The sequence below is a fragment of the Oncorhynchus tshawytscha genome, linkage group LG33 (genome assembly GCF_018296145.1).
Source record: "Oncorhynchus tshawytscha isolate Ot180627B linkage group LG33, Otsh_v2.0, whole genome shotgun sequence".
Taxonomy (NCBI): Eukaryota; Metazoa; Chordata; class Actinopteri; order Salmoniformes; family Salmonidae; genus Oncorhynchus; species Oncorhynchus tshawytscha.
In genome coordinates, this window is record NC_056461.1 from 8,930,984 (window position 1) to 8,945,983 (window position 15,000).

A 15,000-nucleotide genomic window follows, 5' to 3' on the forward strand; every position below is an offset into this window, starting at 1 on the left:
GCCCTGTATCCTCTGAGGGGAGTATGTGCTATGTTCCCTCCTTCATTCCTCCATCCCTCCTTGTGTTAATCAGGCCTCTGTCTCTCTCATGGGGAAACAGAGAGAACGAGAGAAAAGAAGACAAAGGCACTGAAGAAGTGGAGGGAGATCCAGTATATTTCAAAGGGAACACTACATGAATACACTGAGTGTACCAAACATTAGGAATAATAAGTTGCACCCCCTTCTTTTGCCCCCAGAACAGCCTCAATTCGCCGGGGCCAAAGCGTTCCACAGGGACGCCGGCCCATGTTGACTCCAATGCTTCCCACAGTCGTGTCAAGTCGGCTGGATGTCCTTTGGGTGGTGGACCATTCTTGATACACACGGGGAAACTGTGTGAACAACTCAGCAGTTTGTGACACACTCAAACCGGTGCGCCAGCCACCTACTACCATACCCCCAATCAAAAGGCACTTCAATATTTTGTCTTTACCCTCTGAATGGCACACATACACAATCCATGACTCAACTGTCTCAAGGCTTTAAAAAAATGATTGTTGAACCCGTCTCCTCATCTACACAGACTGAAGTGGACTTAATAACAAGTGACATCAATAAGCGATCATACCTTTCACCTGGATTCACCTGGTCAGTCAATATCATGGAAAGAAGCAGGTGTTCCTAATGTTTTGTACACTCAGTGTATATTATTGTGCTTCAACTTCCACTGTATCCCTACACATGGGTTTGTATCTGACCTGGTGTTGTTTGTTTCCATGCCGTTAAAAAAAGAAGAAGATCCTATTTCTATAGAGTTCAGTAAGTGAGCATTTCAATGTATAGTTTACAGCCGTTGTATTCTGTCACGTGGTGAATAAATCAAATCAAGGTCAACGACTGTAAAACCATACAGTGAAATGCTCGTTAGTTATTCCTCAACGATGCGGAGTTCAGTATCAGAAGTAGGACAATAGAAATCTTATCTTAAACAAAGGCATAGAAACAATACCGGGTCAGATGAAAATAAAAGCACACAAGAACAACAAAAACACAACGCAAGCTAAATATAAGGTCAATATCGAATACCGCATCAACGTGATAAGGATAAGGTGGAGGTAATATGTACAGGTGAAGTCGGAAGTTTACATACACCTTAGCCAAATACGTTTAAAGTCAGCTTTTCACAATTCCTGACATTTAATCCTAGTAACAATTCCCTGTCAGAGGTCAGTTAGGATCACCACTTTATTTGAAGAATGTGAAATGTCAGAATAATAACAGAGAGAATTATTTATTTCAGCTTTTATTTCTTTCATCACATTCCCAGTGGGTCAGAAGTTTACATGCACTCAATTAGTATTAGGTAGCATTGCCTTTAAATTGTTTAACTTGGGTGAAACGTTTCGGGTAGCCTTCCACAAGTTTCCCACAATAAGTTGGGTGAATTTTGGCCCATTCCTCCTGACAGAGCTGGTGTAACTGAGTCAGGTTTGTAGGCCTTCATGCTCACACACACTTTTTCAGTTCTGCCCACAAAGTTTCTATAGGACTGAGGGCTTTGTGATGGCTTTGTGATGGACACTCCCATACCTTGACTTTGTTGCCCTTAAGCCATTTTGCCACAACTTTGGAAGTATGCTTGGGGTCATTGTCCATTTGGAAGACCCATTTGCGACCAATCTTTAACTTCCTGTTTGATGTCTTTAGAAGTTGCTTTAACATATCCACATAATTTTCCTGCCTCATGATGCCATCTATTTTGTGGAGTGCACCAGTCCCTCCTGCAGCAAAGCACCCCCACAACATGATGCTTCCACCCCCGTGCTTCACGGTTGGGATGGTGTTCTTCAGCTCGCAAGCCTCCCTTGTTCCTCCAAACATAACGATGGTCATTATGGGCAAAAAGTTATATTTTTGTTTCATCAGACCAGAGGACATTCTCCAAAAAGCACAATATTTGTCCCCGTGTGCAGTTGCAAACAGTAGTCTGGCTTTTTATGGTGGTTTTGGAGTAGTGGCTTCTTCCTATCTGAGAGGCCTTTCAGGTTATGTTGATATAGGACTCGTTTTACTGAGGATAAAGATAATTTTGTACCGGTTTCCTCCAGCATCTTCACAAGTACGTTCATCTCTAGGAGACAGAACGCGTCTCCTTCCTGGGTGGTATGACGGCGATGTGGTCCCATGGTGTTTATACTTGCGTACTATTGTTTGTACAGATGAACGTGGTACCTTCAGGCGCCAGGTCTTGGCTGATTTCTTTTGATTTTCTCATGATGTCAAGCAAAGAGTCACTGAGTTTGAAGGTAGGCCTTGAAATACATCCACAGGTACACCTCCAATTGACTCAAATTATGTAAATTAGCCTATCAGAAGCTTCTAAAGCCATGACTTCATTTTCTGGAATTTTCCAAGCTATTTAAAGGCACAGTCAACTTAGTGTATGTAAACTTCTGACCCACTGGAATTGTGATGCAGTGAATTATATTTGAAAAATGACTTGTGTCATGCACAAAGTAAATGTCCTAAAGTTTGTTAACAAGAAATGTATGGAGGGGTTGAAAAACGAGTTTTAATGACTCCAACCTAAGTGTATGTAAACTTCCGACTGTAGGCAGGGGTAAAAGTGACCAGAAGTGACTAGGCAGACGGATAAATAATCATGAATAGCAGCGTTAGTATGTATGTGTGTATGTATGTGTGTATGTATGTATGTGTGTGTGTGTGTGTGTGTGTGTGTGTGTGTATGTATGTGTGTGTGTGTGTGTGTGTGTGTGTGTGTGTGTGTGTGTGTGTGTGTGTGTGTGTGTGTGTGTGTGTGTGTGTGTATGTGTATGTGTATGTGTGTGTGTGTGTGTGTGTGTGCCAGAGTGATAGTTTAAGTATGTGAATGTGTGGATAGAGACTTGAGATTGTGTATAAAGTCAGTGCAGATAGTCTGTGGATGGGATTGAACAGCCATCGGTTAGCAGTTCAACAGTCTTATTGCTTGGAGGCAGAAGCTGTCTCAGAGCCTGTTGGTCTGAGACATGATGCTCCGGTACCGTTAACCAAACGGTAGTGGGGTGAACAGTCCATTGCTGGGGTGGCTAAAGTCATTGGCAATTTTCCAGGCCTTCCTCATACACCGCCTAGTATAAGTGCCCTGGATGGCAGGGAGCTCGACCCCAGTGATGTACTGTGTGTGAACGTGTGTGTGTGTGTGTCTGTTACGGGTGAAAACATCTATACAGTGACATATCTCAATCTTATTTTTGGATAATAATTTATTGCTATTTGACTCTTAAGTGTTGATTTGTTAAAAAAATAAATATATATATATTTATATACAGTGCCGTTCAGAAGTTTGGACAGACCTACTCAGTTTTTCTTTATTTTTGCTATTTTCTACATTGTAGAATAATAGTGAAGACATTAAAACTATGAAATAACACATATGGAATCATGTAGTAACCAAAAAAGTGTCAAATCAAAATAAAGTAGCCACTTTTGGCCTTGATGACAGATTTTCCCACTGGCATTCTCTCAACCAGCTTCATGAAGGAGTCACATGGAATGCATTTCAATTAACAGGTGTGCCTTGTTAAAAGTGAATTTGTGGAATTTCTTTCCTTCTTAATGTGTTTGAGCCAATCAGTTGTTTTGTGACAAGGTAGGGGTGGTATATTTGGTAAAAGACCAAGTCCATATTATGGCAAGAAAAAGCTCAAATAAGCAAAGAGAACAAAGAGAATGACAGTCCATCATTACTTTAAGACATGAAGGGTCAGTCAATCAAGAACTTTCAAAGTTTCTTCAAATGCAGTCGCAAAAACCATCAAGTGCTATGATGAAACTGGCTCTCATGAGGACCACCACAGGAAAGGAAAACCCAGAGTTACCTCTGCTGCAGAGAATAAGTTCATTAGAGTTACCAGCCTTAGAAATTGCAGCCCAAATAAATGCTTCACAGAGATCAAGTAACAGACACATCTCAACATCAACTGTTCAGAGGAGACTGCGTGAATCAGGCAAACATGGTTGAGTTGTGTAAAGAAACCACTACTAAAGGACACCAATAAGAAGAAGAGACTTGATTGGGCCAACAAAAACACGAGCAATGGACATTAGACCGGTAGAAATCTGTCCTTTGGCCTGATGAGTCAAAATGTGAGATTTTTGGTTCCAACTGCCGTGTCTTTGTGAGACGCGGACTAGGTAAACGGATGATCTCCGTATGTGTGGTTCCCACTGTGAAGCATGGAGGAAGAGGTGTGATGCTGTGGGAGTGTTTTGCTGGTGACACTGTCAGTGATTTATTTAAAATTCAAGGCACACTTCACCCTTTTCCAACAGGACAATGACCCAACACACCTCCAGGCTGTGTAAGGGCTATTTGACCAAGAAGGAGAGTGATGGAGTGCTGCATCTGATGAACTGGCCTCCACAATCACCCGACCTCAACCCAATTGAGATGGTTTGGGATGAATTGGACTGCAGAGTGAAGGAAAAGCAGTCAACAAGTGCTCAGCATATGAGGGAACTCCTTCAAGACTGTTGGAAAAGCATTCCAGGTGAAGCTGGTTGAGACAATGCCAAGAGTGTGCAAAGCTGTCATCAAGGCAAAGGGTGGCTACTTTGAAGAATCAAAAATATTAAATATATTTTGGTTGGTTTAGCACTTTTTTTTTCATCCTATAACTTGTTCTCCGTCTTCTTTATAAATAGTGACCCAACATTTTCAGCACTTTATTTTCCTGACCGTTCAAAACTCATTTTCTCATGTGTCTCTCTTGTCTCTCTGCAGCAGACATATAATAATCAATATGTTTGTAACACAAAACGACAATACAATCACAGTATCGAATCGTAATACATATAGAGTAATGCGAATGGCTATACTTATTGTATCGGCAACTAAGTATTGTGATAAATATCGTATCGTGAGGTCCCTGGCAATGCCCAGCCCTTGTGTGTGTGAATGTGTGTGAGCGTTTGTGTGCATGAGTGGGTGTGTGCTTGTGTGTGTGTGTGTGTTTTGTTGATGGTGAGGGGTGTTTGTGTGGGTGTTTTGTTGATGGTGGTGGAAAACACTGTCTCAGACACCGCTCTAGAATCTCCCATTAGTGTTGAATTGAGATCTGGTGTCGTCTGACACACACACACACACACACACACACACACCTTTTAAGCCCCCTAAACTCCTTTGAGATGCATCTTTCAAAGTCCCTGAGATATCTTCTTCTTAACATAGTAGCGAAGATGATAGGTAACTGGGCATTATTATACATGACCCTATGCATCCCTATGGGATGCTAATTGCTTAATTAACTCAGGAACCACACCTGTGTGGAAGGAAGCACCTGCTTTCAATATATTTTCTGTCCCTCAACTCCCTGGCCTATAGGTTCTTTAAGCTTGTCTTAAGTAGCTAGACACAGGCAGAGCACACATGGTTTATAGCGTCCAACACACACACGGTTCCCAGCTTACAGTCAGAGGCAAGGCTGAAGGAGAATGGAAGGGGGAAAGAGAGAAAGGGATCAGGCTTGTCAATGACAAGACGACGAGTAGGGAGTTGGCTAACTCTCATGAAAAAGCACTACTGAATTACTACACCAAACTTATTTGTGCAGTAGTGACAATGTAGAGACTGTGTGGTGAATGCGTACTTTATGCACTACACTAGATAAGTAGAGCTGTGTGGTGTTCAGTAGGAAGACAGTAGTGTTTCCAGTGGTAATCAGGTTACTTGACGTTGGTAGTTAATAAGTACTCAAAGCACTACAGCTTTATTACACAGGCTTGTTAGTAGTAATCAGGTCGGCTCGAGATTTGTCTACTTGACGTTGGTAGTTAATAAGTACTCAAAGCACTACAGCTTTACTACACAGGCTTGTTAGTAGTAATCAGGTCGGCTCTAGATTTGTCTACTTGACGTTGGTAGTTAATAAGTACTCAAAGCACTACAGCTTTACTACACAGGCTTGTTAGTATCAATCAGGTTACTTGACGTTGGTAGTTAATAAGTAGTCAAAGCACTACAGCTTTACTACACAGGCTTGTTAGTAGTAATCAGGTCAGGTCGAGATTTGTCTACTTGACGTTGGTAGTTAATAAGTACTCAAAGCACTACAGCTTTACTACACAGGCTTGTCAACAGTCGTCAGGTAGAGTTTTTATTACCTGACGTATCATAACACCACAGTCAGACTACACCGACTTCGGGACTGCAGAAGAAGACAAAACAGGAAGTAGTTGGTTGTCGTTACTGTTTACTGTTTTTTGACAATCCCGAATGCAATCACCTTCCATCCTCCGTCATCCTGTCTTTCATAGACGCTGGCACCATCTGTAAGTTCAACTTCCCTTCATGACTACTTTCCTGAATACCTTCACGTCATTGTTCAGCCGTTTGTATAACTTGTGACAACATCAAAAAGATTTCTAGCCAAAACGCTCTTAGCCGTTAGCCAGCGTCATAGAGGTGGATTGAGTTTAGCCTACCTGTTTGCTAGCCCCATTGAATTGTAGCTATGTCGACTCTGTTTCCGTCATGCTAGCTGACGAGTGTGTTCGTATGCAAATGCACAGTATGTTCTTATCGTGTACTTACTCATTCTACTTACCTCTTTCGACCTGTTGCCAAGGAGCCCCTTGACATAAGTAGACTGGAGGCCATTGTTAGTAAGATTAAAAAATGTTTATCAGATTTTTTTTCTGTGTCTTTATGTGACCTCTGTTAGCCAATGATTGATAATGACTTAGAATTGGCCGTCTCTTGTCCCTTGTCGTTATTTTCTACCAAAAAATGAATGAAGACAAGGTCTCAAAGGGACAAGAGCAAAATAAGTGTAAATGTGTCATTGAATATGTCATTCATTTAATCAAAACAAATTGCAATAAAGTTTGCATGAGCTTATTATTGCTTGTTTGGGGATTTAACTTACAGTTAGAAACGTGAGGAAATAACATGTAGCGATTTTGAATGGGTAAACAGCAGTCACATGTTTCAGATAGTCATTCCAAAGGGTTTATGTAGAAGATGATGAAGGATCAGGATCACTTCAGTAGTGATACAACGCCACACACACAGATGGCACTGGTAGTAGTAACTCAGTATGGATTGAGTATGCAGACAGCAGCAATGGGTAGGAATTCAATAGTGAACATGTAGGAATTGTGTAGGTATGTGTAGGTTTTAAGTAGTAGATACCCAAAAGCTCAGTAATTACACATTAAGGGAGAATTATGTTGTGATTTGAGTAGGAAATATGTAGTGTTCACCAGTAGCGAAACATCCCAATCCATAATTTATTACTACTTAAATTAGTACATAAATCACTACTGGATTACTACACATCTCAATAACAATCAAGTACTAAAACCAGTAGATTTTGTGTAGTAGTGATGAGTAGTAATTCAGTAGTACTTGTTCATGAGGGAAAGCAGAAACAGACTGGTAACCGGGCTGTCATCAAAACTCCCTATCGCGCTACACAACATACACTATATATACAAAAGTATGTGGACACCACATCAAATTTGTGGATTCAGCTATTTCTGCCACACCCATTGCTGACAGGTGGATAAAATAGAGCACACCGCCATGCAATCTCCATAGACAAACATTGGCAGAAGAATGGCCTTACTGAAGAGGTCAGTGACTTTCAACATGGCACCGTCATAGGATGCCACATTCCCTACAATTTCTGCCCTGCTAGAGCTGCCCCAGTCAACTGTAAGTGCTGTTATTGTGAAGTGGACATGTCTAGGAGCAACAACGGCCCAGCCACGAAGTGGTAGGTCACACAAGCTCAGAAAATGGGACCGACCGAGTGCTGAAGCGTGTAGCATGTAAAAATGGTCTGTTCTTGGTTGCAACACTCACTACCGAGTTCCAAACTACTTCTGGAAGCAACGTCAGCACAATAACTGTAAATCAGAAGCTTCATTAAATTGGTTTCCATGGCTGAGCAGCCACACACAAGCCTAAGATCACAATGCGCAATGCCAAGCGTCGACTGGAGTGGTGTAAAGCTCACCGCCATTGGACTCTGGAGCAGTGAAAACACGTTCTCTGGAGTGGTGAATCAAGCTTCACCATCTGTTATTCCGACGGACTAATCTGGGTTTGGCGGATGCCAGGATAACGCTACCTGCCCCAATGCATAGTGCCAACTGTAAAGTTTGGTGTAGGAGGAATAATGGTCTGGGGCTGTTATTCATGGTTCGGGATAGGCCCCTTAGTCCCAGTGAAGGAAAATCTTAACAGTACAGCATACAATGACATTCTAGACGATTCTGGGCTTCCAACTTCGTGGCAACAGTTTGGGGAAGACTCTTTCCTGTTTCAGTATGACAATGCGCCTGTGCACAAAGCGAGGTCCATACAGAAATGGTTTGTCGAGATCGGTGTGGAAGAAATCGACTGGCCTGCACAGAGCCCTGACCTCAACCCCATCGAACACTTTGGGGATGAATTGGAACGCCGACTGCGAGCCAGGCCTAATCACTCAACATCAGTGTCCAACCTCACTAATGCTATTGTGCCTGAAAGGAAGCAAGTACACACAACAATGTTCCAACAACAGTTACCCTACGAGTTTCGGAGCCTGCTGGTTTTCTGTTCTATCTGATAATTAATTGCACACACCTGGTGTGCCAGGTCTAAATTAGTCCCTAATTAGAGGGGAACAATGAAGAAAATGCAGTGGAACTGGCTTCAAGGTCCAGAGTTGAGTTTGAGAGATCTAGTCTTCCCAGAAGAGTAGAGGCTGTTATCGCAGCAAAGGGGGGGACCAACTCCATATTAATGCCCATGATTTTAGAAGATGAGATGTCCGACGCGCAGGTGTCCACATACTTTTGTCCGTGTAGTGTAGCATCCCAAACCCCTATCCCCTATCCCTTATGCCCATGTGGAGATCCGAGATGATGTGATATGTAATAACATGGTGATAGCACCAACGTACCCCCATCCCTAGCTAGAGGAGAATAGAGCCTGATCTGTACAGACTCCTCAGTAAACTGACCAAGAAAGGCACATTTCAAACGCAGATCTTCTATACAGTATATGTCAGCACCAGATATAATCAAGCTAGCTAGGGCATAATGTCCAATCAAAACAAGGCCCAACATGCCAAACAGGACACATTACTTCTTTGCTCTCATTCATTTAGTCAGTCAGTCATGCAGATAGTGAGGCTGTTTCAGGAAACACCATACTCCTCTGCTTTTGAGTAAATATAGAACATTCCTTGTTGAGTCAACTCCGAATTATATAAACTGTGGGTGTTGATACTGAGCATGGAGTTCTGCTTTCGAGGGAAGCTTGCTTTTGACCTAAACACTGTGTGTGTGCTTGTGTGTGTTTGCTAGATTTTTTTCTCCCAGCATGTGTGTTCCCTCTAAGACAACATGATGTAGAGCCCACCTGTAAACCAAACCGGGAAGATGGCAGGCTTCCACCCGATTCCTCCTTCCACACACACACACACACACACACACACACACACACACACACACACACACACACACACACACATTTCCTCATCTATAAATATCTTACACATAACCAGCGGGGCTCCAAAAATAGAATAATGAACTTTTTACCCCAAAACAAAGCAGAGCGGCCTGTATCTAGTTCACACTAAGACAGAGAGAGACAGAAACAGACATAGCCAGTGGAACTAGAGAAAAGAGATGGACACATAACAGACTCCCTATTTTCCCCTAACACCCTCTCAACGCCCACTCTCACAACAATCACGGTACCCCTTCTCTGTCACAAACTTAAAAACACACCATCGCAGTGTGCCAAAGATGGGCCTTTCTCTATGTAGAGGGATGATTCAGAGTCCTCATTTACCCCCATGCTGTGTACGTGTGTGTATTCTGGGGAAAGAGATGGACAGACAGAAGGACCAAACAGAAACAGACGGGCCATAGGGTGGTTCAGGCAAATGCCAGTGGGCTGATCTAAATTGGAGTGTTTGTTTGCATAGAATTATCATTATTTGGCTAATAATCAGGGCCTAAAGGAACCAAATGGGCTGGGGTATTAGAAACCACTGGGTGGATTTTTAAAAATCCCAGTCCATCCCTGGACCAGAGACACACAGTCCAATAGATAGACAGGGTAGACAGATTGTGTAAGTGTGTATTTTGAGGCTGGATAGAGCGAGAGCGACAGACAGTGGGTGCTGGGGTGGCAATGCCCTTGTATATCTTGGCAGGACAACCTACATGCCAGTGTCAGAGGGGCAGGGGTAGTGGGGGGTAGACGGATGGGTGCTGGGCAGGGGGTAGATAGGGAACGGGAGGGGTAGAGGGCTGGGGGCGGAGGATTGCACGTAGACGAGTCTCAAAGGGGTGTATGGAAGCTCCCAGACATAGAGCCTGCGTGGACTTCATCCCGGCGCTACGAGCACCGCATATCATTCCAAAGAAAACAACGTAGTTCCTCTATCACCTTGTCAGGAGGAAAATAACAAGTAAAAGGGACATGACTTGGATCGGTGTCCTACAGCTCTACCAAGCTGGCCAGTAGATGCTGTAACCCCCCCCCCCACCAGTCTCCACTATGGGCACATGACTCATTATAAATACTTCAGACTAGACTAGAGTAGGGGGGAGGTTCTGATTAACACTACAGTAGCTACAGGCAACCAGCAGACAAAGACTCATCTGTATTAGACTCCCTAACTGGAGGATGGTGGATGTAGACTCCCTAACTGGAGGATGGTGGATGTAGACTCCCTAACTAGAGGATGGTGGATGTAGACTCCCTAACTGGAGGATGGTGGATGTAGACTCCCTAACTGGAGGATGGTGGATGTAGACTCCCTAACTGGAGGATGGTGGATGTAGACTCCCTAACTAGAGGATGGTGGATGTAGACTCCCTAACTGGAGGATGGTGGATGTAGACTCCCTAACTGGAGGATGGTGGATGTAGACTCCCTAACTGGAGGATGGTGGATGTAGACTCCCTAACTGGAGGATGGTGGATGTAGACTCCCTAACTAGAGGATGGTGGATGTAGACTCCCTAACTGGAGGATGGTGGATGTAGACTCCCTAACTGGAGGATGGTGGATGTAGACTCCCTAACTAGAGGATGGTGGATGTAGACTCCCTAACTGGAGGATGGTCGATGTAGACTCCCTAACTGGAGGATGGTGGATGTAGACTCCCTAACTAGAGGATGGTGGATGTAGACTCCCTAACTAGAGGATGGTGGATGTAGACACCCTAACTGGAGGATGGTGGATGTAGACTCCCTAACTGGAGGATGGTGGATCTAGACTCCCTAACTAGAGGATGGTGGATGTAGACTCCCTAACTGGAGGATGGTGGATGTAGACTCCCTAACTGGAGGATGGTGGATGTAGACTCCTAACTAGAGGATGGTGGATGTAGACTCCTAACTGGAGGATGGTGGATGTAGACTCCCTAACTGGAGGATGGTGGATGTAGACTCCTAACTGGAGGATGGTGGATGTAGACTCCCTAACTGGAGGATGGTGGATGTAGACTCCTAACTGGAGGATGGTGGATGTAGACTCCTAACTAGAGGATGGTGGATGTAGACTCCCTAACTAGAGGATGGTGGATGTAGACTCCCTAACTAGAGGATGGTGGATGTAGACACCCTAACTGGAGGATGGTGGATGTAGACTCCCTAACTAGAGGATGGTGGATGTAGACTCCCTAACTGGAGGATGGTGGATGTAGACTCCTAACTGGAGGATGGTGGATGTAGACTCCCTAACTAGAGGATGGTGGATGTAGACTCCCTAACTGGAGGATGGTGGATGTAGACTCCCTAACTGGAGGATGGTGGATGTAGACTCCCTAACTAGAGGATGGTGGATGTAGACTCCCTAACTGGAGGATGGTGGATGTAGACTCCTAACTGGAGGATGGTGGATGTAGACTCCCTAACTGGAGGATGGTGGATGTAGACTCCCTAACTGGAGGATGGTGGATGTAGACTCCCTAACTGGAGGATGGTGGATGTAGACTCCCTAACTGGAGGATGGTGGATCTAGACTCCCTAACTGGAGGATGGTGGATGTAGACTCCCTAACTGGAGGATGGTGGATGTAGACACCACACAGTAAGTAAGTTGTTTACCAAGGTGGCAGATGACACTGTACTCGCTAGAAAACAAGTGTTCGGGCAAAAATTCAGACATGTCAGAGTTAAGGCCCGCATGGGGACCACCCAGCAAATCCTCTGCAATGTGCTTTTAAATAAACTACTGTTTGGGTCTTGAAGAGAGGAGGGAGGCCCAAGGTGTTCGCTGGTTTTCTACCTCGTTAAATTCCAGTCAATCAGTACAATTGATCAAGTAGAATGGCAGTGAGAAATGCAAACTGTCAGGACTGCGGAACTCCAGAGCCTCCATTGTGCAGCCCTGACCAGTCATGTGTTCCCACTCCCAGCCATGTGTTCGTTTAGAAAGCTGAGATGTGGCAGCCAGGTGAGGCTAGCCTTTAGTCTGTAATCCACTTGTAAACTGCCTGCTCTCTCTGACTTAATGGAAGAGCCAGAACAGAAACTAGAGGCTTATCCAGGGGACAGGAGCCAAGTATCAGGTGTTTTAGTGCTGGGATGGAACTAAAGCCTGCACACACTGTAGCTCTCCAGCTGGACCAGGGGGCAGAGCTGGAGAACACACCCCTCAAGGCCACATGCTGTGCACTGCTCTAGCCTGGGATCAGGGTCATAATACCCAGTGACACTGTTGGCACAGGCCCCCCTCACTTGTATTAGTACACTAGAAAATATTATACACAAGTATTTTATTTTCTCAAAATGACTTTAAAGATACTGAATTTGTCCATCAGTGCTACACATTTCACTTTCTCTAACAGGTCTGAGATTCATTCACAAACACCTAAAGTATTGACCTCAATCAACTTTAAATTGACATGAACACAATACAAAAAATAAACAAATCTGACTACACAATTCACATCTCTCTCACCGGGCTGTTGTATACTCTCTGAGTATAACACATCTATTCAATTATATGACAGACTCCTACGCGCGTTTATGGTCGAGTTCGGAGCGCAAACACTGTGCGTATTCTGCCAATAGCACAAATTGTCCCAACTGTAAACTTTCAAAGTGAATATAATGAATTAACTCACCGGACGCACTTACTGTAGCCTGCTCCTCATGAGGCTGCTCTGTCCGATATCAGTGTCCGTTTACGCAGGCGTTTTCACGAGCCTTGTCCGAATACAGTACAGCAGAAAAGTCTTCGTGTAAAGAGCCCCGTTAGACAAACGAATTCGTTTTAAATCCAGAATGGCAATAGCCTACTATTACTCATACAAACACAGTGATGGAAATGGCAACTGGCAACATTGAAACTCTCTTCTCCACTCCAGATTTGAAATGAAGAGGAAGGGAGTCGTGCTACGCAGTCTCTCAGTGTGAGTGAGTGATTTGCCCGGTGAAGGAACGGAGGAGGGGAAGGAAAGGGGGATAATACCGCTAATGTTTGTTTCCCGTCGGTGATGTGCCCATAGACACACTTTGATCGATCGCTCTCTCTCCTCTCTCTCTTCCTCTCTCTCTCTCTCTCTCTCTCTCTCTCTCTCTCTCAATCCATCAAACACGCACACAATCCATGAACAAGTTTTAAGGCCCTAGCGGGTGCGCGCGCAAAAAGGACACACACACACACACACACACACACACACACACACACACACACACACACACACACACACACACACACAGCCTATCTGTCTGAAGTTTGTTCAGTCAACATATGTGCCAAATAAATAAACCACCCTAGTCCTAGTATAGAAGACTACATTTCCTGTCTGGTTAAGCAGTGAAAACGTGGATATCTTACCAGTCAATTACTTGCACTTCCTTCTGTTCTGTCAAAGCTTCAGCCTCAGATCCTCCTGCAATCGTTTCAGGTTTCGGTTCTCTCTCTCCCCTTCTGGCTTTATCTCAATCTTTCTCTCATCTGTGTCAGTCAGTCTGTGTCTGAGTGTTTCATCAGGGTGGTCTCTAAGGGCCTTGGGTCCATTGGTTTACAGAGCACCTGGGAGAGACCGGAGAGAGACTGTATGAGACTGAAGCTGGTTCTAATAGAACAGATTAAGATGAAGTTAACACACACACACCTGCTTTTAATCTTAAAACAGGTTATTAAACTCAAATGAATATACATTTTCAGAGTAATACACTATCCCTTCCCTAGAATACACAGGGCAAACAGAAAGTTTGACGTTTGAGGTGTTGGTCTGTAGCTCACTGGTGCACTGCAGTGGAAGCTCTTGGAACTGCACCTGTTTACCAGTACGGTGCAGTTTTGGATGGGTGGATGGACTTACGAAATGTCCTACAACTCTATAGCGGGGGACTACTTCTCTCTGCTCTAACCTGCTCTGCACACACACACACACACACACACGCACACACACACACACACACACACATACACACATACACACATACACACACACACACACACACACACACACACACACACACACACACACACACACACACACACACACACACACACACACACACACACACACACACACACACACACACACACACACGCACACACACACACACACACACACACACACACACACACCCATACAAACACTTGCCCACACCTGCACACATATACTGTACACAAAAGCAAATAGTCCGTCTCTGGGGAGTGTTTTCACTGCACATGTGTTCCTGTAGTGTGTGTCTCATGGGGGTCTAGTTTGGTTGTTGGTGGTCTAGTGGAACGCCCAGTATGTTACCCTGCTATGTATAATGGGTGAGCCTTAACCTTTTGTCGTGTTACAGGAAAAACAGCTGCGCAGTAGTCGTCGTTCTGCCACTGTGGGGACTATACACCCCGGGAAAAGATGCTGCTGCGTTTGTAGGCATCTCACCTGACAAGCCTGCTGTCATCGTTCCCTGTCACTCCCATCGCTCAGGCTGACACGCACAATGTAATCTGCCTGTTATTCATGTGAGACAGGCCTCTGAACAACAAA

The 15,000-nt window shown here is 44.3% G+C and overlaps 1 protein-coding gene across 5 annotated transcripts in view; it reads right to left on the reverse strand.

Annotated features, from left to right (window-relative positions):
- LOC112230847 (myocyte-specific enhancer factor 2C-like) overlaps positions 1-15,000 on the reverse strand; it is a 36,014-nt gene that overhangs the window by 19,112 nt on the left and 1,902 nt on the right. For 3 of the 5 annotated variants that reach the window (XM_042311071.1, XM_042311074.1, XM_042311076.1), the window contains exon 2: positions 13,839-14,036. The gene's annotated coding sequence lies outside the window, so the exon portion shown is untranslated. Of the gene's footprint in view, positions 1-6,147; positions 6,192-13,122; positions 13,552-13,838; positions 14,037-15,000 lie in introns of those variants that run through there. The other 2 variants (XM_042311072.1, XM_042311073.1) reach the window with 2 other exon arrangements.